The sequence below is a fragment of the Bos mutus genome, chromosome 13 (genome assembly GCF_027580195.1).
Source record: "Bos mutus isolate GX-2022 chromosome 13, NWIPB_WYAK_1.1, whole genome shotgun sequence".
NCBI lineage: Eukaryota > Metazoa > Chordata > Mammalia > Artiodactyla > Bovidae > Bos > Bos mutus.
The window spans coordinates 61,999,951-62,024,020 of NC_091629.1; the positions used below are offsets into that span (position 1 = coordinate 61,999,951).

General features: G+C 42.5%; 1 protein-coding gene across 14 annotated transcripts in view; it reads right to left on the bottom strand.

Annotated features, from left to right (window-relative positions):
* ZNF438 (zinc finger protein 438) overlaps positions 1-23,718 on the bottom strand; it is a 198,962-nt gene extending 175,244 nt beyond the window's left edge. For 4 of the 14 annotated variants that reach the window (XM_070381861.1, XM_070381856.1, XM_070381857.1 and 1 more), the window contains exons 1-2: positions 23,304-23,717; positions 22,573-22,651 (exon numbers count right to left, since the gene is read on the bottom strand). The gene's annotated coding sequence lies outside the window, so the exon portion shown is untranslated. Of the gene's footprint in view, positions 1-22,572; positions 22,652-23,168 lie in introns of all 14 variants that reach the window. The other 10 variants (XM_070381848.1, XM_070381851.1, XM_070381850.1 and 7 more) reach the window with 7 other exon arrangements.
* Between the last annotated feature and the right edge of the window lie 352 nt (positions 23,719-24,070).

Genomic DNA, 24,070 nt, shown 5'->3' on the forward strand with positions numbered 1-24,070 from the left:
AGCCCGGCGGGTTACAGCCCATGGGGTCACAAGAGTCAAACATGACTTAGTGACTAAACAACAAACATCAATCCACAGTCAGGCACAGAAGACTCTGCCAGAAAACTTACCTATTTAGAATAAATTTATAGAGTAAAATGTTAAGAATGAATACACCTGAATATCATTTAGTAGTTAATCAACTGCTCTTTCATAAAGAATATTATAACATCAATTTTGATACTAGGTGAAGATTAACCTCTTAAGGTTAGCTCTCACAGCAGGTCAGAAACTTGGACTGTAAACAAAAACAAGGACCATGCTTGACATTTTCAAAGAGGTTTCACATTAATATGCTTTATCTAAATCACAAATATTGCTTTAGCACTGGATGGTACCCATCTGCATGGTACAAGACACAAAAGCTATAGGTTAAGAATGGAAATATAGGCAGAATATAAATAGAATATACACAGCATCCATTCTTTTTTAAGTAAGATGAGCTTATTTCCTGTGAATACAGCATGTCAGTTCAGTTCAGTCACTCAGTTGTGTCTGACTCTTTGCGACCCCATGAATCGCAGCACGCCAGGCCTCCCTGTCCATCACCAACTCCCGGAGTTCACCCAGACTCACATCCATCGAGTCAGTGATGCCATCCAGCCATCTCATCCTCTGTCGTCCCCTTCTCCTCCTGCCCCCAATCCCTCCCAGCATCAGAGTCTTTCCCAATGAGTCAACTCTTCGCATGAGGTGGCCAAAGTACTGGAGTTTCAGCTTTAGCATCATTCCTTCCAAAGAAATCCCAGGGCTGATCTCCTTCAGAATGGACTGGTTGGATCTCCTTGCAGTCCAAGGGACTCTCAAGAGTCTTCTCCAACACCACAGTTCAAAAGCATCAATTCTTCGGTGCTCAGCCTTCTTCACAGTCCAACTCTCACATCCATACATGACCACTGGAAAAACCACAGTCTTGACTAGACGGACCTTTGTTGGCAAAGTAATGTCTCTGCTTTTGAATATGCTATCTAGGTTGGTCATAACTTTCCTTCCAAGGAGTAACTGTCTTTTAATTTCATGGCTGCAGTCACCATCTGCAGTGATTTTGGAGCCCAGAAAAATAAAGTCTGACACTGTTTCCACTATTTCCCCATCTATTTCCCATGAAGTGATGGGACCAGATGCCATGATCTTCGTTTTCTGAATGTTGAGCTTTAAGCCAACTTTTTCACTCTCCTCTTTCACTTTCATCAACAGGCTTTTGAGTTCCTCTTCACTTTCTGCCATAAGGGTGGTGTCATCTGCATATCTGAGGTGATTGATATTTCTCCCAGCAATCTTGATTCCAGCTTGTGCTTCTTCCAGTCCAGCGTTTCTCATGATGTATTCTGTGTATAAGTTAAATTAGCAGGGTGACAATATACAGCCTTGACATACTCCTTTTCCTATTTGGAACCAGTCTGTTGTTCCATGTCCAGTTTTAACTGTTGCTTCCTGACCTGCATACAGATTTCTCAGGAGGCAGGTCAGGTGGTCTGGTATTCCCATCTCTTTCACAATTTTCCACAGTTTATTGTGATCCACACAGTCAAAGGCTTTGGCATAGTCAATAAAGCAGAAATAGATGGTTTTCTGGAACTCTCTAGCTCTTTTGATGATCCAGCAGATGTTGGCAATCTGATCTCTGGTTCCTCTGCCTTTTCTAAAACCAGCTTGAACATCTGGACGTTCACAGTTCAGGTATTGCTGAAGCCTGGCTTAGAGAATTTTGAGCATTACTTTACTAGCATGTGAGATGAGTGCAATTGTGCGGTAGTTTGAGCATTCTTTGGCATTGCCTTTCTTTGGGATTGGAATGAAAACGGATCTTTTCCAGTCCTGTAGCCACTGCTGAGTTTTCCAAATTTGCTGGCATATTGAGTGTAGCACTTTCACAGCATCATCTTTCAGGATTTGAAACAGCTCAACTGGAATTCCATCACCTCCACTAGCTTTGTTCGTAGTGATGCTTTCTAAGGCTCACTTGACTTTACATTCCAGGATGTCTGGCTCTAGGTGAGTGATCACACCATCATGATTATCTTGGTCGTGAAGACCTTTTTTGTACAGTTCTTCTATGTATTCTTGCCACCTCTTCATTTTAAATAAAATTTCAATACAAAAAATAAAGTATACCAACAACTTATTTTGCCTTCTTGAACTTCTAGGAAAATAATGCCCTCTGACTTTAACATCTCCATAGGAAAACATTTTTTAAAACTAAAATATTACTGTGAGAGATCAATTTAGAAAAAGGCCTACTTTTTTGTCACAGTTCCTGGAAATACTCATAAATAGCTCTTTACTTCATTCTAAAGTATAAGAATATTTTAAAATAAACACTAAACCAAAATACTTTATAAAAAATGGTACTATGATATAGCAGTTGTGATAAAATGATTCACAGACACTAACATGATTCTGCCTACCTTATAGAAAAGGCATGCAATATAATCCTAAACATTCTAAAATGTTGGTAAAAATAATTGCTAGTTAACTTTCAAAAGGTAATCCCTTCTACATGTACCTCTAACAACAGCAAAAACAACAAACTTTAGATCTATAATACAGCATCCATCAGGACTACTTTTGGCAGGTATACGACACAACACACCCCCACAAGAGAGAAAGATAAACATAAAAGTAACACAGTTTTCACCATAATGTTTAAAGCATTAAAGTAATCCATAAATCACTATTACCTTTTCAACTATATAAAACAAATCCTTGTGACTGCCTGGATCCCAAATATCACAGAATCTTGAAACTGGTAGGCAGGAAAACAAATGATAGTCACTCCACTTTTTTTTTTTTTTTTAATTTCAGAAGAAAAGCACAATCACAAGTGCTGTATTAGCACAAGTGCTAACATTAAGGTTTGACATAAACACAGAAAATTTAAAGTAACTAATCTCCAACTTCAAGAAAGGAAAAGATTATTCTTTGGCTCTTGTCCTAAGCTGGAAACAAGTAAACAAAGAACAGGTTTTAAATATGCCCCATCAAGCAATCCTTAAACGCTAATCAATATCTCCACTTACATACACAGTTGGGAGAGTCAGTTCTGATTAGGAACTACCCTGCTTCAAGACCCTTCCTCCTCATAGCTTGCCGGTCCCTAACCTCCAAGTTTAGGGTCCCAAACCCATTTTGGAAAGAAACAATCCTAAAAATTCCACGTTTCCTCAAAATCCTACGTAAGTCTCTGCATGTCTTGAGGACCATATTCTGCAAGTACAGTTCTCCCTTGTTCAGCAAGTGTGAAATTCAGCTTTCATCCAGCTACACTTGGGTAGTCTCTTTCTTCAACAATAGAATAAATATGAGGGTTACTTGGTTATTACCATTTTTCTTCATGGAGGAAAGAAAAATCTTTTTGTTATAATAATTCAATTTTATGGAAACTTGAGAATCTTCACCTTTTAAGTCTAAATATAGTCATTTTTGCCCAATATACAACTGTACTAACAAAGGGATCCTTTTCCTTCTCCTCTGATTGCCAGACCAATAATCTCATACCATCAATGGTCAGCATCCAGCCAATGAATTCATTAAACACTAATATTTCCAATTAGTCAAATGTGTATCAATAATTGAATATCATTATGGGGAGTTCCCTAGTGGTCCAGTACTTAAGAATATGCCTTGCAGTGGGGTGGATGCAGGCTTGAACCCTGATCAGGAAATTAAGATCCTATGGTGCAGCCAAAAAAAAAGAGAGAGAGAAGTGAATATCATCAAATAGTCTTCAAACAAAAAGATAAGTTATCAAAAACTTAAGTAGACATTCCCTTTGATCTAACAGAAATGACAGTGTGGCTTGGTTTTTTAAAATCTGAAAACCTAAATTCTAAATCCTACCTTTGCAATTTAATTATCTGGGTAAATGGATCATCTCATCTTCAATTTTTCAATCTAGAAAACAAAGTGACTATACCCAGCTCCTACTACCTCACAAAAATGTTGTATGTACTCATCTAGAGTATGATGAACTCTAAATGTTTCAGAAAGGAAAACAAGCCCAACCATTACATTATCATATTTTGTTTGTTGCTGAAGTCAAGTCAGCTTGAGGTTTAGGTCAGCAGGGAGAAAAGGTAAGAGGAACTGTCTCAATTTGACATAAAAAAACGGCTAAAGATGGAACACTTCATGCAAAGATGGGCACAATAAAGGACAAAAATGGCAAGGATCTAACAGAAGCACAAGAGATTAAGAAGAGGTGATAAGAATACACAGATGAACTGTACAAAAAAAAAAGCTCTTAATGACCCAGATAACCACGATGCTATGGTCACTCACCTAGAGCCAGACATCCCGGAGAATGAAATAGGCCTTAGGAAGCATTACCACGAACAAAGCTAGTAGAAGTGATGAAATTCCAGCTGAGCTATTTCAAATCCTAAAAGAGGATGTTGTTAAAGAGCTACACTCAAAAAGCCAGCAAATTTGGAAAACTCAGTAGTGGCCACAAGACTGGAAAGGGCAGTTTTCATTTCAATACCAAAAAGGCAATGCCAAAGAATGTTCAAATGACCATAAAATTGCACTCATTTCACACGCTAGCAAGGTAATGCTCAAAATCCTCCAAGCTAGGATTCAACAGTACCTGAACTAAAAACTTCCAGATGTATAAGCTGGATTTAGAAAAAGCAGAGGAACCAGAGATGAAATTGCCAACATCTGCTGGATCACAGAAAAAGCAGGGCAATTCCAAAAAAACATCTACTTCTGCTTATTGACTATGCCAAAGCCTTTGACTGTGTGGATCACAACAAATTGAAAAATTCTTAGAGATGGGAATACCAGACCACCTTACCCATCTCCTGAGAAACCCGTATGCAGGTCAAGAAGCAGCAGTTAGAACTGGACATGGAACAATGGACTAGTTCAAAATTGGGAAAGGAGTACAACAAGGCTCTATGTTGTCACCCTGTTTATTTAACTTATATGCAGAGTACATCATGCAAAATGCCAGATTGGATGAATCACATGCTGGAATCAAGATTGCCAGGAGAAATATCAACAACCTCAAATAACCAGATGATACCAATCTAATGGCAAAAACTAAAGAGGAACTGAAGAGCCTCTAGATAAGGGTGAAAGAGGAGACTGAAAAACCTGACTTAAAACTCAACATTCAAAAAACTAAGGTCATGGCATCCAGTCCCATCACTTCATGGCAAATAGATGGGGGAAAAGTGGAAACAGTTACAGACTTTATTTTCTTGGGCTCCAAAATCACTGGGTATGGTGACTGCAACCATGAAATTAAAAGACACTTGCAACTTGGAAGAAAAGCTATGACAAACCTGGACACAGTATTAAAAAGCAGGGGAATTCCAGAAAAACAACTACTTCTGCTTCACTGACTACACTAAAGCCTTTGACTGTGTGGATCACAGCAAACTGGAAAATTCTTAAAGAGATGAGAATACCAGACCACCTTACCTCCTGAGAAACCTGTATGTAGAACAAGAAGCAACAGTTAGAATGGGACATGGAACAACAAACTGGTTCCAAATTGGGAAAGGAGTACATCAAGGCTGTATATTGTCACCCTGCTTATTTAACTTATATGCAGAGTACATCATAGGAAATGCTGGGCTGGATGACTCACAAGCCGGAATCAAGATTGCTGAGAGAAATATCAACAACCTCAGATATGCAGATGATTCTACTTTAATGGCAGAAAGTGAAGAGGAACTAAAGAGCCTCTTGATGAAAGTGAAAGGAAAGTGAAAAACTCGGCTTAAAACTCAATATTCAAAAAACAAAAATCATGGCATGCTGGCCCATCACTTCATGGCAAATAAACGGGGGAAACGTGGAAACAGTGTCGGATTTCATTTTCCTGGGCTCCAAAATCACTGTGTACGGTGACTGCAGCCACAAAATTGAGACACTTGCTCCTTGGAAGAAAAATGACAAACCTAGAAAACATATTAAAAAGCAAAGACAACACTTTGCTGACAAAGGTCTGTATAGTCAAAGTTATAGTTTTTCAAGTAGTCATGTACTGATGTGAGACATCAGTATTCTAAAGAAGGCTGTTGGTTTAGTCGCTAAGTCATGTTGGACTCTTGCGGACCCCATGGATTATAGCCTGTCAAGCTCCTCTGTTCATGGGATTCTCCAGGCAAGAATACTGGACTGGGTTGCCATTTCCTCCTCCAGGGAATCTTCTCAACCCAGGAATCGAACCCAGGTCTCCTGCATTGCAGGCAGATTCTTTACCGACTGAGCTATGAGGGAAGCCCTAAAGAAGGCTGATGAGCATCAAGATATGATGCTTTCAAACTGTGGTGTTGGAGAAGACTCTTGAGAGTCCCTTGAACTGCAAGGAGATCAAACCAGTCAATCCTAAAGGAAATCAACACTGAATATTCACTAGGACTAAGGCTGAAGCTGAAACCCCAGTACTTTGGCCACCTGATGCAAAGAGCCGACTCACTGGCAAAGAATCTGATGCTGGGAAAGATTGAAGGCAAGAGGAGAAGTGGGGAGACAGAGGATGAGATGGTTGGATGGCATCACCAACTCGATGGATGTGAGATGGAGCAAACTCAGGGATATAGTAAAAGACAGGGAAGCCTGGCAAGCTGCAGTCCATGGGGTCATAAAGAGTCAGACATGACTTAGTGACTGAACAACAACAACAAAACAGAGTAATAAGGGTTCTAATTAGAATATTAGAATGAACGGGAATCCTATCCCAAATAGAAATCCCTCTAATCAGATAGGCAAAGTGAATTGTGCAAGAGGGTTGCATGACCCAAATATACTCAAATATGGCTGAGAGCTGTCTTTGCACTGCTTTTGGCCTTAGTGTTCTCAAAAAATAAATTCTAAATAGCCAATACTGCTACCTTATGGTTTCTCAAAGCTCAGTGAAGCATCCACTCAAGTCTGATCAAAGTAGGATTCAGTTCAGTTCAGTTCAGTTCAGTTGCTCAGTCATGTCCGACTCTTTACGACCCCATGAATCGCAGCACGCCAGGCCTCCCTGTCCATCACCATCTCCTGGAGTTCACTCAAGCTCATGTCCATCTAGTCGGTGATGTCCTCCAGCCATCTCATCCTCTGCTGTCTCCTTTTCCTCCTGCCCCCAATCCCTCCCAGCATCAGAGTCTTTCCCAATGAGTCAACTCTTCGCATGAGGTGGCCAAAGTACTGGAGTTTCAGCTTTAGCATCACTCCTTCCAAAGAAATCCCAGGGCTGATCTCCTTCAGAATGGACTGGTTGGATCTCCTTGCAGTTCAAGGGACTCTCAAGAGTCTTCTCCAACACCACAGTTCAAAAGCATCAATTCTTTGGCGCTCAGCTTTCTTCACAGTCCAACTCTCACATCCATACATGACCACTGGAAAAACCATCGCCTTGACTAGATGGACCTTTGTTGGCAAAGTAATGTCTCTGCTTTTGAATATGCTATCTAGGTTGGTCATAACTTTCCTTCCAAGGAGTAAGCATCTTTTAATTTCATGGCTGCAGTCACCATCTGCAGTGATTTTGGAGCCCCAAAAAATAAAGTCTGATACTGTTTCCACTGTTTCCCCATCTATTTCCCATGAAGTGATGGGACCAGATGCCATGATCTTCGTTTTCTGAATGTTGAGCTTTAAGCCAACTTTTTCATTCTCCTCTTTCACTTTCATCAAGAGGCTCTTTAGTTCCTCTTCACTTTCTGCCATAAGGGTGGTGTCATCTGCATATCTGAGGTGATTGATATTTCTCCCAGCAATCTTGATTCCAGCTTGTGCTTCTTCCAGCCCAGCATTTCTCATGATGTACTCTGCATATAAGTTAAATAAGCAGGGTGATAATATACAGCCTTCCTATTTGGAACCAGTCTGTTGTTCCATGTCCAGTTCTAACTGTTGCTTCCTGACCTACATATAGGTTTCTCAAGAGGCAGGTCAGGTGGTCTGGTATTCCCATCTCTTTCAGAATTTAGGATTACAAACACTGAAATACTAATTGATTCAAGTGCCAACATGAACATTTGACTAGGTGTTGAAGGAAACCATGTCACCCTAAAATAATCTTGACACATTATTTTGAATTAAAGACATTTAAGAAATAGCAGGTGCAGAAGGACACTCTGAGACTTCTTGTCCTTCCTGAGAGCGAGATAAAACTCCCAAGTGAAAGATACCTTCCCCATAGCAGAAGGAAGGAAGACATTCTTATCAGCAGAGGTGGGGGACTGGGGGCTGGGAAAGCTGTACGAACAAATCTTATGACAGTAACCCTTATCTTGCCATTATCTCTTCACCACTTGCTATCTCTGCCCCACACCAGCTTTGTCTTGTCAATTCTTCACAAATTTATTGTGTGTCTAAAACGTGCAAAAGTTTCTGGCTCTGGTCACTTCTTTAGGTCTTCATTCTCTTGTGATGGCCCCTGTGTATATGTCAAAGTTTAACAAAATGTGTATGGTTTTCTCCTGTTAATCTGTTTTATGTCAGCTTAGTCCTCAGGCCCAGCCAGAGACCCAAAGAGGGTGGAGGAGAATCTTCACTCACCTGCAGGGTCAAGAGGCCTAACTTAGTAAGGTTAGGCAGAGACTTGGTGAATTTATACAGAAACTGTCAAATTCATTTACAGAGAAGAATCCAACGAGAGGCAGTACAGCTTGCTGGAAACAGTAAAAACTCTATGATGTGTTTGGTGACCTTGAATAAGTTGCTCAGTATCTCCGAACACCATTTCCTTCTCTATAAAATAGGAATTATTTCACAGGACTATCAGAAAGATTAAAAGAGATACACATAACTAGTACTTTTTTAAATGTCCTAAGGGGACTTCCCTGGTGGTCCAGTGGTTAAGACTCAGCTCCCAATGTGGGGGGCGTGAGTCTGAACCCTGGTCGGGGAACTAGATCCCACAGGCTGTGCAGTGCAGCCAAAACATAAGTAAATAAATATAAATTAATTAATTAAAAACACACATTCCTTTTCATTAAAAAAAAAAAAAAAAAAGGCCCTAACAACCAGATCTCTGAGGCCTCTACCTACTTTGGTCTGGTAACTAACTTGCTACATAACACACATGACAAGTCATTTGATCTAAATCTGTTTCCTGATCTGTCAAATAGTTGGGGAATGGATACCCTACACATTTTCTGGAGTATGTATAACCATCACTTATGAAAATGAATCTGAAAAGGATTTTTCAAACATACAAAAACCCATGTAACTGGGAGATAATTAATTCTATACATACAAAAATGAAGAGGATTCATACGAGCAAACCTATTATAATCCAGGATTATATAATACCCCAATCAAATTAATTTTAATAAGGAAAAAATGTCATGCCTAAAATCATACCCCAAATGCTAGACACACTGACCACCACATGGCTATGAGCTACAAGAATTCTTTTCCATGCAATAAATGAACCAAATGACCTCAGCTCTCCAAAGAACTAAAAGCAGTTCAACAACATCTTTTGTTCAAGTCAGGTGTTTGTCATTTACAACTACTACTTCAATTTCTAAAGCAACAGGAAAAAGAGAAAAAGAAAGCAAGCTATACACTGCAGGGTTTCTCAACATTAGCAGCGTTGACATTTTAACTTAGATAATAAAAAAAAAAAAGGAGTCCTTTTTAGTTTATTTATTTATTTTAGTTGTACTGGGTCTTCACTGTGGCTTGTGAACTTAGCTGCCCCGAAGCACGTGGGCTCTTAGTTCCCAAACCAGGGATTGAACCCCGTGCCCTGCATTGGAAGGTAGATTCTTAATCATTGGACCATGAGGGAAGTTCCTAACCTAAATAATTTTTTGATGTTGAGGTCGCCCTGGGTACTGTAGGTTATTGAGGTGCTTCCCTGGCCTCCACTAACTAGATGCCAGGAGCAATGTGCCCCCCCTCCAACCCGCCAACATATACAGAGTTGGGACAACTAAAAATGCCTCCAGCCTTTGCCAAATGTCCCCAGGGTAAGTTGGGGGAGGGGACAAAGTCATCCCCAGCTTAGATTCACTGAGCTATAGCCTCACTACAACATTTCAGTATTTATTTCATATCTGGGGCTCCCCTTGTGGCTCTACTGGTAAAGAATCCGCCTGCAACACGGGAGACCTGGGTTTGATCCCCGGGTTGGGAAGATCCCCCGGAGAAGGGAAAGGCTACCCACTTCAGTATCCTGGCCAGGAAAATTCCATGGACTGTATAGTCCATGGGGTCACAGAGAGTTGGACACGACTGAGTGACTTTCACTTTCACTCTCTCTCTCAGTTCAGTCCAGTCGCTCAGTCGTGTCCGACTCTTCGCAACCCCATGAACCACAGCACACCAGGCCTCCCTGTCCATCACCAACTCCCAGAGTTTACCCAAACTCATGTCCATTGAGTCGGTGATGCCATCCAACCATCTCATCCTGTCGTCCCCTTCTCCTCCTGCCTTCAATCTTTCCCAGCATCAGGGTCTTTTCAAATGAGTCGGCTCTTTGCATCAGGTGGCCAAAGTATTGGAATTTCAGCTTCAACATGAGGCCTTCCAGTGAACACTCAGGACGGATCTCCTTTAGGATGGACTGTTTGGATCTCCATGCAGTCCAAGGAACTCTCAAGAGTCTTCTCCAACAAAACAGTTCAAAAGCATCAATTCTTCAGCACTCAGCTTTCTTTATAGTCCAACTCTCACATCCATACATAACTACTGGAAAACCCATAGCCTTGAATAGACGGATCTTTGTTGACAAAGTAATGTCTCTGCTTTTTAATATGCTGTCTAGGTTGGTCATAACTTTCCTTCCAAGGAGTAACTGTCTTTTAATTTCATGGCTGCAGTCACCATCTGCAGTGATTTTGGAGCCCAAAAAAATAAAATCAGCCACTGTTTCCCCATCTATTTGCCATGAAGTGACAGGATCGGATGCCATGATCTTAGTTTTCTGAATGTTGAGCTTTAAGCCAACTTTTTCACTCTCCACTTTCACTTTCATCAAGAGGCTCTTCAGTTCTTCTTCACTTTCTGCCACATGGGTGGTATCATCTGCATATCTGAGGTTATTGATATTTCTCCCAGCAATCTTGATTCCAGCTTGTGCTTCTTCCAGCCCAGCATTTCTCATCATGTACTCTGCATATAAGTTAAATAAGCAGGGTGACAATATACAGCCTTGACATACTCCTTTTCCTATTTGGAACCAGTCTGTTGTTCCATGTCCAATTCTAACTGTTGCTTCCTGACCTGCATACAGGTTTCTCAAGAGGCAGGTCAGGTGGTCTGGTATTCCCATCTCTTTCACAATTTTCCACAGTTTATTGTGATCCACACAGTCAAAGGCTTTGGCATAGTCAATAAAGCAGAAATAGATGGTTTTCTGGAACTCTCTTGCTTTTTCCATGATCCAGCAGATGTTGGCAATTTGATCTCTGGTTCCTCTGCCTTTTCTAAAACCAGCTTGAACATCTGGAAGTTCACAGTTCAGGTATTGCTGAAACCTGGCTTGGAGAATTTTGAGCATTACTTTACTAGCATGTGAGATGAGTGCAACTGTGCAGTAGTTTGAGCATTCTTTGGCATTGCCCTTCTTTGGGATTGGAATGAAAACTGACCTTTTTCAGTCCTGTGGCCACTGCTGAGTTTTCCAAATTTGCTGGCATATTGAGTGCAGCACTTTCACAGCATCATCACTTTAGGATTTGAAATAGCTCAACTGGAATTCCATCACCTCCACTAGCTTGTTCGTAGTAATGTTTCCTAAGGCCCACCTGACTTCACATTCCAGGATTTCTGGCTCTAAGTGAGTGATCACACCATTATCATTATCTGGGTTGTGAAGATCTTTTTTGTACAGTTCTGTATATTCTTGCCACCTCTTCTTAATATCTTCTTCTTCTGTTAGGTCTGTACCATCTCTGTCCTTTATTGCCCATCTTTGCATGAAATGTTCCCTTGGCATTTCTATTTTCTTGAAGAGATCTTTAGTCTTTCCCATTCTGTTGTTTTCCTCTATTTCTTTGCATTAATTGCTGAGGAAGGCTTTCTTAACCTCTCCTTGCTATTCTTTGGAACTCTGCATTCAGATGCTTATATCTTTCCTTTCCTCCTTTGCTTTTTGCTTCTTTTCATAGCTATTTGTGAGGTCTCCTCAGACAGCCAGTTTGCTTTTTTGCGTTTCTTTTTCTTGGGGATGGTGTTAATCCCGGTTTTCTGTACAATGTCACGAACCTCCGTCCATAGTTCATCAGGCACTCTGTCTATCAGATCTAGTCCCTTAAATCTATTTCTCACTTCCACTGTATAATCATAAGGGATTTGATTTAGGTTATACCTGAATGGTCTAATGGTTTTCCCCACTTTCTTCAATTTAAGTCTGAATTTGGCAAGAAGGAGTTCATGATCTGAGCCACAGTCAGCTCCTGGTCTTGTTTCTGCTGACTGTATAGTGCTTGTCCATCTTTGGGTGCAAAGAATATAACCAATCTGATTTCGGTGTTGGCCATTTGGTGATGTCCATGTGCAGAGTCCTCGCTTGTGTTGTAGGAAGAGGGTGTTTGCTATTATCAGTGCATTCTCTTGGCAAAACTCTATTAGCCTTTGCCCTGCTTCATTCTGTACTCCAAGGCCAAATTTGCCTGTTACTCCAAGGTGTTTCTTGACTTCCTACTTTTGCATTCCAGTCCTCTATAATGAAAAGGACATCTTTTTTGGGTGTTAGTTCTAAAAGGTCTTGTAGGTCTTCATAGAACCATTCAACTTCAGCTTCTTCAACGTTACTGGTCGGGGCATAGACTTGAATTACCAAGATATTGAATGGTTTGCCTTGGAAATGAACAGAAATCATTCTGTCGTTTTTGAGACTGCATCCAAGTACTGCATTTCAGACTCTTTTGTTGGCCATGATGGCTACTCCATTTTTCCTAAGGGATTCCTGCCCTCAGTAGTAGATGTAATGGTCATCTGAGTGAAATTCACCTATTCCAGTCCATTTTAGTTCACTGATTCCTAGAATGTTGACATTCACTCTTGCCATCTCCTGTTTGACCACTTCCAATTTGCCTTGATTCATGGACCTAACATTCCAGGTTCCTATGCAATATTGCTCTTTAAAGCATTGGACCTTGCCTCTATCAGCAGTCACATACACAACTGGGTGTTGTTTTTGCTTTAGCTCCATCCCTTCATTCTTTCTGGAGTTATTTCTCCCCTGTCTCCAGTAGCATATAGGGCACCAACCAACCTGGGGAGTTCATCTTTCAGTGTCCTACCTTTTTGCCTTTTCATACTGTTCATGGGGTTCTCTAGGCAAGAATACTGAAGTGGTTTGCCATTCCCTTCTCCAGTGGACCACATTCTGAGACTGATACATTAGAATGCAGTTGGGAGCTAACAGTTTTGCAGTATAAGAGCTCAGTAAAAGAATGCTGTCTATAGAATTATAGGTACAGGAGGGAGTTATGGTTTAATTCTCTTCCATCAACATGCTGTTTTTTTGCTTAATTCTCTCTAAGAATTTCCTTCTTGGGAGTTCTTCTGGGGTAACAACTTAGTTAACCAATCACCAAAGCTTAGTCTCTACCAGACTTACTAATTATTATTCATTAGTGATTATATGGGAAAAAAAATCATGCCTCAAGATTTTGATTTCTAAGCAACCAAATATGAAATGAAACAAAATTAAGTGCTACTTATCTACATAAATTATTAAATGTAGTCAAACATTTAAAATATTAAGTAAAAATACACAAATTAGTATTCAGCTAATTACTATAGATGTTTAATACATATATGTTGATGGTAAAATGCAAAAAGAAACCACAAGAAGCAGAATTTTAAGAATTATATTAAATGCCTAGTATACACCATCACTGGGTGAGACACATGGTTTTCTACAAGAAATAATTTCCATCTACTTACACTGGTACTCTTAACATAGTAGTGAAAGTGTTGGTCGCTCAGTCATGTCTGACTCTTTGCGACTCCACAGACTGTGCCCCAAAAGACTCCTCTATCCATGGACTTCTCCAGGCAAGAATGCTAGGGTGGGTAGCCATTGCCTTCTCCAGGGGGTCTTCCCGACCCAGGGATCGAACCTGGGTCTCACGCATTGCAGATTTTTTACCATCTGAACCACCAGGGAAGCCCGTTAATTTTGCCTAGGTAAATATAAATTTTAAAAGGAATCACAGTAAGTTACCTAGGATGCTATATTTCACCTGGTCAGTGTGAGAATGACTTCTGTTGTCATCAAATACAATAGCTGACCACCACTCCCCCTCTGCTGGGAGCTACCTGATACAAATAACCGTCAGCCTGCTCTCCAGGGCTGCCCAGGTGGTACTAGTGGTAAAGAACCTGGCTGCCAATGCAGGAGATGTAAGACATGCAGGTTTGATCCCTGGGTCAGGAAGATCACTTGGACGAGGGCATGGCAATCCACTCCAGTATTCTTGCCTGGAGAATCTCATGCAGAGGAACCTGGAGAGTTACAGTCCATGGGCTCACAAAGAGTTGGATACAACTGAAGCAACTTAGCATGCACCCAACAGCCTGCTCTCCCAGAGCCTGAACTTAAAAAATGACAAAGCATGAGCCATCAATAGGCCATCAATAGACACAATTCTACTTTATACCATGTCTAATGTTCTTAAGGAAGCTAACTGCAATTGTGGTTTAAAAAAATAATAATAATCACATCAACTCCACTAAATTTAGAGATACTGCAGTAGCAGAGTTAAAATTCAGTGAGCTGCAACACGAGACAGCACATCTTTTACTTTTAAACTTGTGGTGGGTTCCTGTTTAGAGTTCTGGTGGACTTTGTTATTCAGATCAATTCTGCTGCTGAAAGCTAAAAAAGCTAAACAAAATATAATTGTATATGTTGTAGCAGAAAAGCTCGGAAATTAATCATGAAATCTACAATGGTATAAATTTATATAATCTTTCATGGTTTGAATTTGAAATATGCATATTAGGAAGTAATACAATGTGATAAATGTGTGTAGATTATAGTAGGCCCTGAAAGAGACTCATGGAAATACGATACCTATTTTTGTGTGTATTGTTCAAATTCCTACGTTTCCACATTGTTCCACATATAAGAGATGTAATCTATAGTTCTGCTCACGACAAATATCACCAGATCCTCTTTCTCAGACAAAAAAATCTAACTCAATGTTAAAGAGGATCAGCAGAGAAACTCAAACTTACTACAATGTGTGGAACTTTGGCACAATTCACTGAAATCAGTGGAAACCTGCCTAAATACTTCACACAACCCCTCCGTGGTCCTGTTATGCAAACTGCAACATTTCAGGCCAACTCCTTTATTTCACTAGTGAGCCCTGTCAACACTGAGGTAATAGAACTGGAAAAACTCATCACTCCACCATGATATTCAAATATCAAATTGTATTTCATTTGGCAATAATTACACAGTTGCCAAATAAAACTAATGCAAATATAGTATACTAGGCTTAGGTTTCGAGTCATTCTTTTCTTGAAACAGACTCCTGGGGAGCCTCGAATTGATCCTGCGATTGCTGAGGCATTCCTTCTCTCCTCTGACCCCTTCCCGCCCCACCCCTCACGCATGTTCCAGGATGAACTCATCGGCATGCGTTTCTGCATTTAGCCTCTAGTTGTATTCCCACAGGTCCTTCTGCACACTCTGCTCCTCCAGAGGAGAGCTATGTTTTATTCATTTCTGAACTCCTCACACCTAGCCAATGTTCTGCATATAAAGTCATCCCTAATATCTACTCCATGGCAGGGACTAGAGATGGAGAAGAAGAAATACAGACCTCACCCTCTGGAACCTCACAGAAAGGGAGTATGGGACAGGGGCTGCCTGAACAGAAACAAGTAATGAAAGGCCAGTTAGCCTGTGTTCCTTTCTCCTCTTGCCATTCAAGGCTTCTTGTTGTTTTTCAGTCCCTAAGTCCTGTCCAGCTCTTTGAGATGCCATGAACACCAGGTTTCCCTATCCTTCACTATCTCCCAGAGTTTGCTCAAACTCCTGTACAATGAGTGACACCATCTAACAATCTCATCCTCTGTCACCTCTTCTCCTCCTGCCTTTAATCTTTTTTTCCCAGCATCAGGGTCTTTTTCAGTGAGTTGGCTTTTTGCATCAGATGGCCAAAGTACTAGAGATTCAGCATCAGCATCAGCCCTTTCAATGAATATTCTGGGTTGATTTCCTTTAGGATTGACTGGTTTGATCTCCTTGCTGTCCAAGAGACTCTCAAGAGTCTTCTCCAGCACCACAGTTGGAAAGCATCAATTCTTCAGCACTCAGCCTTCTTTATGGGCCAACTCTCACATTCATACAAGACTACAGGAAAAACCATAGCTTTGCCTTTATGGATCTTTGTCATGAAAGTGATGTCTATGCTTTTTAATACTGTCTAGATTTGTCATAGCTTTTCTTTCAATGTACAAGTGTCTTTTATGATTCCAAGGCTGCAGTCACCATCCACAGTGATTTTGGAGCCCAAGAAAATAAAGTCTGTTACTGTTTCCACTTTTCCCCTATCTATTTGCCATGAAATGATGGGACTGGATGCCATGACCTCAGTTTTTTGAATGTTGAGTTTTAAGCTGGGTTTTTCACTCTCCTCTTTCACCCTCATCTAGAGGCTATTTAGTTCCTCTTCACTTTCTGCCATTAGATTGGTTCAGTTCAGTTCAGTCACTCAGTTGTGTCCAACTCTTTGCAACCCCGTGGACCAAAGCACACCAGGCCTCCCTGTCCATCACCAACTCCCAGAGTTTACTCAAACTCATGTCCATTAAGTCAGTGATGCCATCCAACCATCTCATCCTCTGTATCATCTGGTTATTTGAGGTTGTTGATATTTCTCCTGGCAATCTTGATTCCAGCATGTGATTCATCCAATCTGGCATTTCTCATGATGTACTCTGCATATAAGCTAAATAAACAGGGTGACAACATACAGTCTTGATGTACTCCTTTCCCAATTTTGAACCAGTCCATTGTTCCAAATCCAGTCCTATCTGCTGCTTCTTGACCTGCATACAGGTTTCTTGGAAGACAGGTAAGGTGGTCTGGTATTTCCATCTCTGAGAATTTTTCTGTTTGTTGTGATCCACACAGTCAAAGGCTTTAGCATAGTCAATGAAGCAGAAGTAGTTGTTTTTCTGGAATTCCCCTGCTTTTTCTATGATCGGACAGATGTTGGTAACTTCATCTCTGGTTCCTCTGTTTCTTCTAAATCCAGCTCGCACATCTGGGATTTCTTAGTTCACAAGCTACTGAAGCCCGGCTTGAAGGATTTGGAATATTACCTTGCTAGCATGTGAGCACAACTGTACAGTAGTCTGAATGTTCTTTGTCATTGCCCTTCTTTGGGACTGGAATGAAAACTGACCTTTTCCAGTCCTGTGGCCTCTACTGAGTTTTACAAATTTGCTCATATATTGAGCACAGCACTTTAATAGCATCATCATTTTAGGATTTGAAATAGCTCAGCTGGAATTTCATCACCTCCACTAGCTTTGTTTGTAGAAAGGCTTCCTAAGGCCCACTTGACTTCACACTCCAGGACGTTTGGCTCTAGGTGAGTGATCACACCATCGTGGTCATCCAGGTCATTAAGACCCTTTTTTATAGTTCCTCTGTGTATTCTTTTTAAGTAAACTCAATTTTTATTTTTCTATATAATACATGGATATAAGCATAAAATCTCCTTAAAGAGCTTACAACCCTGAGGCGATGTCCTTGGGTATATAAAGTATACAGCAATAGCAAATGAAATCTGAGCTCCAGGAATGAAAATGGACTTCAAAAACATAATTTAATATTTATGCAATTGCACACACACAAGTAGTATTCTATGCCTCATCTAGTCTCTGAATCCAATTACACCAACTGCCTTGGAGTTTGCACACTGGACAGCCTGACTCCCTACATATATTTCATCATACACAATGCCTCCTTTCCAACTGAAATTTAATAAATTAACATGGGATTTACATATACGGATTTATATACGGTGAGTGATTTGCCAGAAAGCATAATCGGTTTTTGACAACAGCATCTGCCCACATACAAACTTTGGCCCTCAGAAGGATCTTGATGCCATCTGACTATAGTAACCTTGTGGGGTAGGGTCCTTGATGGTCACCTGGGATCCTCCAGAGGTGAGGTTTTTCATATAATCTGAGGGCTGCATCAGGGTCCTCTGTGTATTCTTACCTCTTCTTAATCTCTTTTGCTTCTGTTAGCTCCTTACTGTTTCTGTCTTTTACAGTGCCCATCTCCCTTGGTGGTGGTGGTTATTGTTCAGTCACTCAGTTGTGTCTGACTCTTTGCGACCCCATGGACTGCAGCATGCCAGGCTTCCCTGTCCTTTGGTATCTTCAATTTTCTTCAAGAGATCACTAGTCTCTCCCATTCTATTGTTTTCCTCTGTTTCTTTGCATTGTTCACTGTAAGAAGGCTTTCATATCTCTCCTTGCTATCCTATGGTACTCTGCATTCAGTTGGTGTATCTTTCTCTTTCTCCTTTGCCTTTCGTTTCTCTTTTCTCAGCTATTTCTAAGGCCTCCTAAGATAACTGCTTTGCCTTCTTGCATTTCTTTTTCTTGGGGATAGTTTTGGTCACTGCCTCCTGTACAATGTTATAAACCTATGTCCACGGTTCTTCAGGCATTCTGTCTACCAGATCTAATCCCTTGAATCTATTCATCACCTCCACTGTATGATCACAAGGGATTTGATTTAGGTCATACCTGAGTGGTCTAGTGGTTTTCCCTACTTTCTTCAACTTAAGCCTGAATTTTGTAATGAGTTCATGATCTGAGCCACAGTCATGTCCGGGGCTTGTTTTTGCTAACTGTATAGAGCTTCTCCATCTTCGGCTGCAAAGAATATAATCAATCTGACTTCAGTATTGACCATCTGGTGATGTCCATGTGTAGAGCTGTCTCATGTTGTTGGAAGAGCTGTCTCGTGCTATGACCAGTGCATTCTCTTGGCAAAACTCTGTTAGCCTTTGCCCTGCTTCATTTTACTCCAAGGCCAAACTTGCCTGTTTCTTCAGGTAACTCTCTCTTTTTTTTTTAGAGTTCTGCCCACCACAGAGAGTAAAAACTTTATTTTTTACTTTTGCATTTTCTTAATATAAATTTATTTAATTGGAGGCTAATTACTTTACAATATTATAGTGATTTTGCTATACACTGACATGGATATGCCATGGGTGTACATGTGTTCCCCATCTTGAACCCCCTCCCACCTCCCTCCCCATCCCATCCCTTTGGGTCATCCCAGTGCACCAGCCCCAAGGACCCTGTCTCATGCATTGAACCTGGACTGGCAATCCTTTTCACGTATGATAATATACATGTTTCAATGCCATTCTCCCAAATTATATCCCCCTCGCCCTCTCCCACAGAATCCAAAAGATTGTTCTATACATCTGTGTCCTTTTGCCGTCTTGCATGTGGCGTTATCGTTACCACCTTTCTAAATTCCATATATATATGCGTTAGTATACTGTACTGGTGTTTTTTTCTTTCTGGCTTACTTCACTCTGTATAATAGGCTCCAGTTTCATCCACCTCATTAGAACTGATTCAAATGCATTCTTTTTAATGGCTGAGTAATACTCCATTGTGTATATGTACCATAGCTTTCTTATCCATTCGTCTGCTGATGTACATCTAGGTTGCTTCCATGTCCTGGCTATTGTAAACAGTGCTGCGATGAACATTGGGGTACATGTGTCTCTTTCAATTCTGGTTTCCTTGGTGTGTATGCCCAGCAGTGGGCTTGCTGGGTCGTATGGCAGTTCTATTTCCAGTTTTTTAAGGAATCTCTACATTGTTCTCCATAGTGGCTGTACTAGTTTGCATTCCCACCAACAGTGTAAGAGGGTTCCCTTTTCTCCACACCCTCTCCTCTACAGATACCTCTTAACTTCCTACTTTTGCCTCCCAACCCCCTATGATGAAAAGGACATCTTTTTTTGGTGTTAGTTCTAGAAGGTCTTGTAGACCTTCACAGAATCAAAATCATTCAACTTCAGCTTCTTTGGCATTAATGGTTGGGGCATAGCTTTGGATTAATGTGATGTTGAATTACTGTGATGTTGAATCAAGACAATGAGGAACAAAAGCAGGCTTTCTTTTCAGAAATACAAATGTGTGTCTTCAGCCCTGACCATTCCTCTGAGTTCCATATTCCTACATCCAAGAGCCTGTTCAATGTGTCAATCTAGTGGGAGTTACAGGGATGAATTGCACGGATTCTGAAACAAGATTGCCTGAGTCTGAATCCCAGCTCCATCACTCCCAAGCTAGGAGATGGCAGGCTTCTTTAGTGGCTCCTCCACACACAAAACTGTCATAAGAATTACATGTATTCACATGTGTAAAAGTGCTTAAAACCAGCCAAACACACAGTTCACACTGACATGGAGATTACTGCTATTACCAGCACTGGGACTGCTGTTACTATGTCTGCATGCATGCGCATGCTATGTCACTTCAGTTGTGTCCAACTCTTTGCAACACTCTGGACTGTAGCCCTCCAGGCTCCTCTGTCCATGGGATTCTCCAGGCAAGAATACTGGAGTGGGTTGCCATCCCATCCTCCAGGAGATCCTCCCAACCCAGGAAATCAAATCCACATTTCTTACATTTCCTGCACTGGCAGGCGGGTTCTTTACCACGAGTGCCACCTGGGAAGCCTGTTACTATGTCTATGGAGCATCTATAACTTGTCCAAAACAGAATTCATGGTTGTCCTCCCAAACCCCTTCCTCCCTTCTCAGGAAATAGCACCACTGTCCCTCCAGCTGTTTCAGCCTAAAACCAGAGAAATCATTACTTCTCCTTCTTCTCACACTCCAACTTCTAGCATCAAAAGTATACTATGACTTTGACCATATACCATCATCTCACCAACTATCTCCCCTAGCCCAAACCCCTGCCATCTCTCCCCAGGCAACAGTAAGAGACTCCATCTCCCCGCTTTCAAAACTCCCCATTCCACAACCCTACTGCTAATTCTCCCTCCAAGAAAACTGCAATTAGATGCTATCCCCTTGATGCAAGGCTCCCTGTAGTTTCCCATCACATTCAGAGTAGCGTCTTCACACACCCCTGCCCCTTTAACCCACAAGGGTCCCCCTAGCTGCTGGCCCTCCAGTATCACTTACCACCACCTTCTCCCTTCCTTGCCTTGTTCTAAACACTCTCCCCTTGCCACGCCTTGGACACCTCAGGCTTGCTTCCAGCTCAGACCACTGCTGTCGCCAAGACAGTACCATACAATCCTCTGAAGTCTGAACTCTGAGGTCGAGTTACCCACATTCAAATACTGTTCCTATCACATTTTAGCTCTGTCTGCAAGCATGTATGCTCAGTCGTTCAGCTGTGTCCGACTCTTTGCGACCCCATAGACTGCAGCCCCCCATGGAATTTTCCAGGCAAGAATACTGAAGTGGGTTTCCATTTCCTACTCTAAGGGATCTTTCCAACCCAAGCATAGAACCCACGTCTCCTGCATTGGCAGGTGGGTTCTTTATCACTGAGTCACCTGGGAAGCCATGAGCACATGTGTAACATTTCTGTGCACTGGTATCCTCCTCTATAACAAAAAATGGAGATATGAATACACATCTCAGGTTGTAAAAATCTAATTTAGTGTTTAGAAGAATGCCTCACATAGTTAGCTCTAGATTAGGGTTTACGGCTACGATTATGCCTGCCTAAAAATTTATTACCTCAGGTTCTTCCTCTGAAATGTATTCCCTGATGGACAACATGTCAAACAACCCGCCCTGTACTCCCACTGTTGTTCTTATCTTCCTTGACTTCACTGCACTTACCACCATCTGAAATAACATTATGTACTTATTCTTTGATGTCTGATACCCTCCTGGACCATGAGCTCCACCAGGTTGGCAACTTCATGTTATTTGCTGCTCTATGTGTAGTTCTGACTCAGAACCTGACTTTGAAAGTACACATCTCCTAACCAGGTTAGAGGACCAGCCGGAGTTTCTTAATAACAATACTTAGCCAGCCTTTCATTTTCATGATCACATCTGATCCTCAAAAAACAAACAGTACATATACTATCACCTCCCATTTTGGGGAGAAAAAGTTCCCAGCTTGGGTGACTTCTCTTTGGACACAAAGCTAGTAACTATCAGAAACAAAAATCAGAATCCTCGCTTTCTAAGGCTCTTCAAACTAGGATGGATGGGTATTGGGCCCCTGAGCTAAATTTACAGAAATGTTTGTATTCAATTTCCTGAATAAATACACCCTAGGGGCACCCAATATTCTTCCTTTCAAAGTTCTTAACAAACACTTGCTCCTGAATTTGAGAAGTTTCATAGTATAGCACTAACTCATCAAAAATGCACCAACCTCTGGCAAGCCAAGAAAGTCAAACAGTAACATATGATGAGGTGAAATTCCAAACTGACAGAACAACCCCTAAAACACAGTGTGTCTGTTGAGTATACTGTGCTCATTCCAGGACGCTCAGTTTTCTCTACAACACCAGACAAGGGGGCGTTTTAATTGCTGAGAACATTGTGATACTGATACCAGTGATGTCTTGACTCCTGTCCACCAAGCTCAGAGACAAGAGTTCAGATCTGTGGTCCGGTTCAAGTGTTGTCCGTGACTAGATGGGCAGAAGGAAAGAAGGCAAAATTTTGAAAACATTCCCTACCTACAAGGCCTCTGGTCACCACATTCTCAGAATAACCGACTGTCTTAAGTTTTCTCCTGGCAAGGTTACCTCTCACAATGCTCCCGGCCCTGGGAGATGTCCATTAGGGAGGTTAGAGGCCGCTATGCCTCCATTTTACACAAAAAGGAAACTGAGGCAGCAAGTGGCCAGCCCTGCAGCTCGCCCTCACCTATCTTGAAGCTGCTGGGACCCCAAAGGAAGCCCAGATATGCGGGGGTCTCTGCAGGAACCCTGCACCGCTGACTCAACATGTCAAACTCCAAGACAGATCGAATTCAGTCCTCTCTAGGAGGAAGAATGAAAAGAGGCTCTTCCCTTGGACTCCCCGTTCTCTGGCCTCTACTGCGGTCCCAAGGGAGACCGTGCGAGTCTCCCCGGGCGCGGCCTCGCCTGCTCGCACTGCCGCCCCGCCCGCCACGGAGAGCGCGCTCCCGCCCCGGGCGGGTACCTGTCCCGTCACCGCGTTCGGCGGCTCCCCGGACCGCCCCAGGGGCGGAACCCAAGGCCACCACCGACTCCCGGGGTGCGAACAGCTGGGGAGCCCCGGAGGCCCAAGCAGCTTCAGGAATCCTCAGAAACTTACAGTTTTCCTACCGCGTTCGCGTCACGGCGAGGTGACGTCAGAGGACCCGGCGCCTGGGCAGGTCAGGCCGCGGGCACCGCCCCCCGCGCGCCGACGGGAGACACGCCCCTTCCTCAACGGCCCCGCCCCGCCGCGGGGCCCCGGGCGCGGAGCAGGCGCAGACGGCCCGCGTGGCTGCCTCCTGGAGGGCTTCCCAAACCAGGTCGCCGAGGGCGGGGGCTGCTCGAGAGAGCTGTGCTCTAGCCGTGGGGCCGGGGGCGAGGCAACAATGGGAGTGGGCAAAGACCCACAGCAAACAGGGTGTCGCTAAGGGGCTAGGGCTGGACGCCAGAGTTGTGAGGTAAATTTTCCACAGACTTTGCCTTTCTTCCCTCACGTGTTCGTTAAAAGTTCTCCACGTGCGGAAGCAGCCATTTGCTGTCCATCAGGTGCTGCGGTCCCCTTCGCCGGGAGCGCTCAGGTCTCCCACCAGCCCTTGCTCCTATGCCGCCCCGCCCCGACTCCGCCCCAAGCAGTCGGCCCCGCCCCCCCCCAGTATACTCCTCCCCAATCGGACCACCCCCTCCACCTGGCCCCGCCCCCTGGGGGTCCGCCCTTCCGGCTACTACTGGAGGCAGGACCGGCGCCCCGCGACCCCACCCTGTCCTGGCGGCTGTTGTAACGTTTTCCTTGAGTTTTTAGTCTTTCCTCTTCCTACTAGATTTCCAACTTTTGCACCGGTTCCACTATATTAGCTTTAGCAGACGATGATCTGTATAAACAAAATA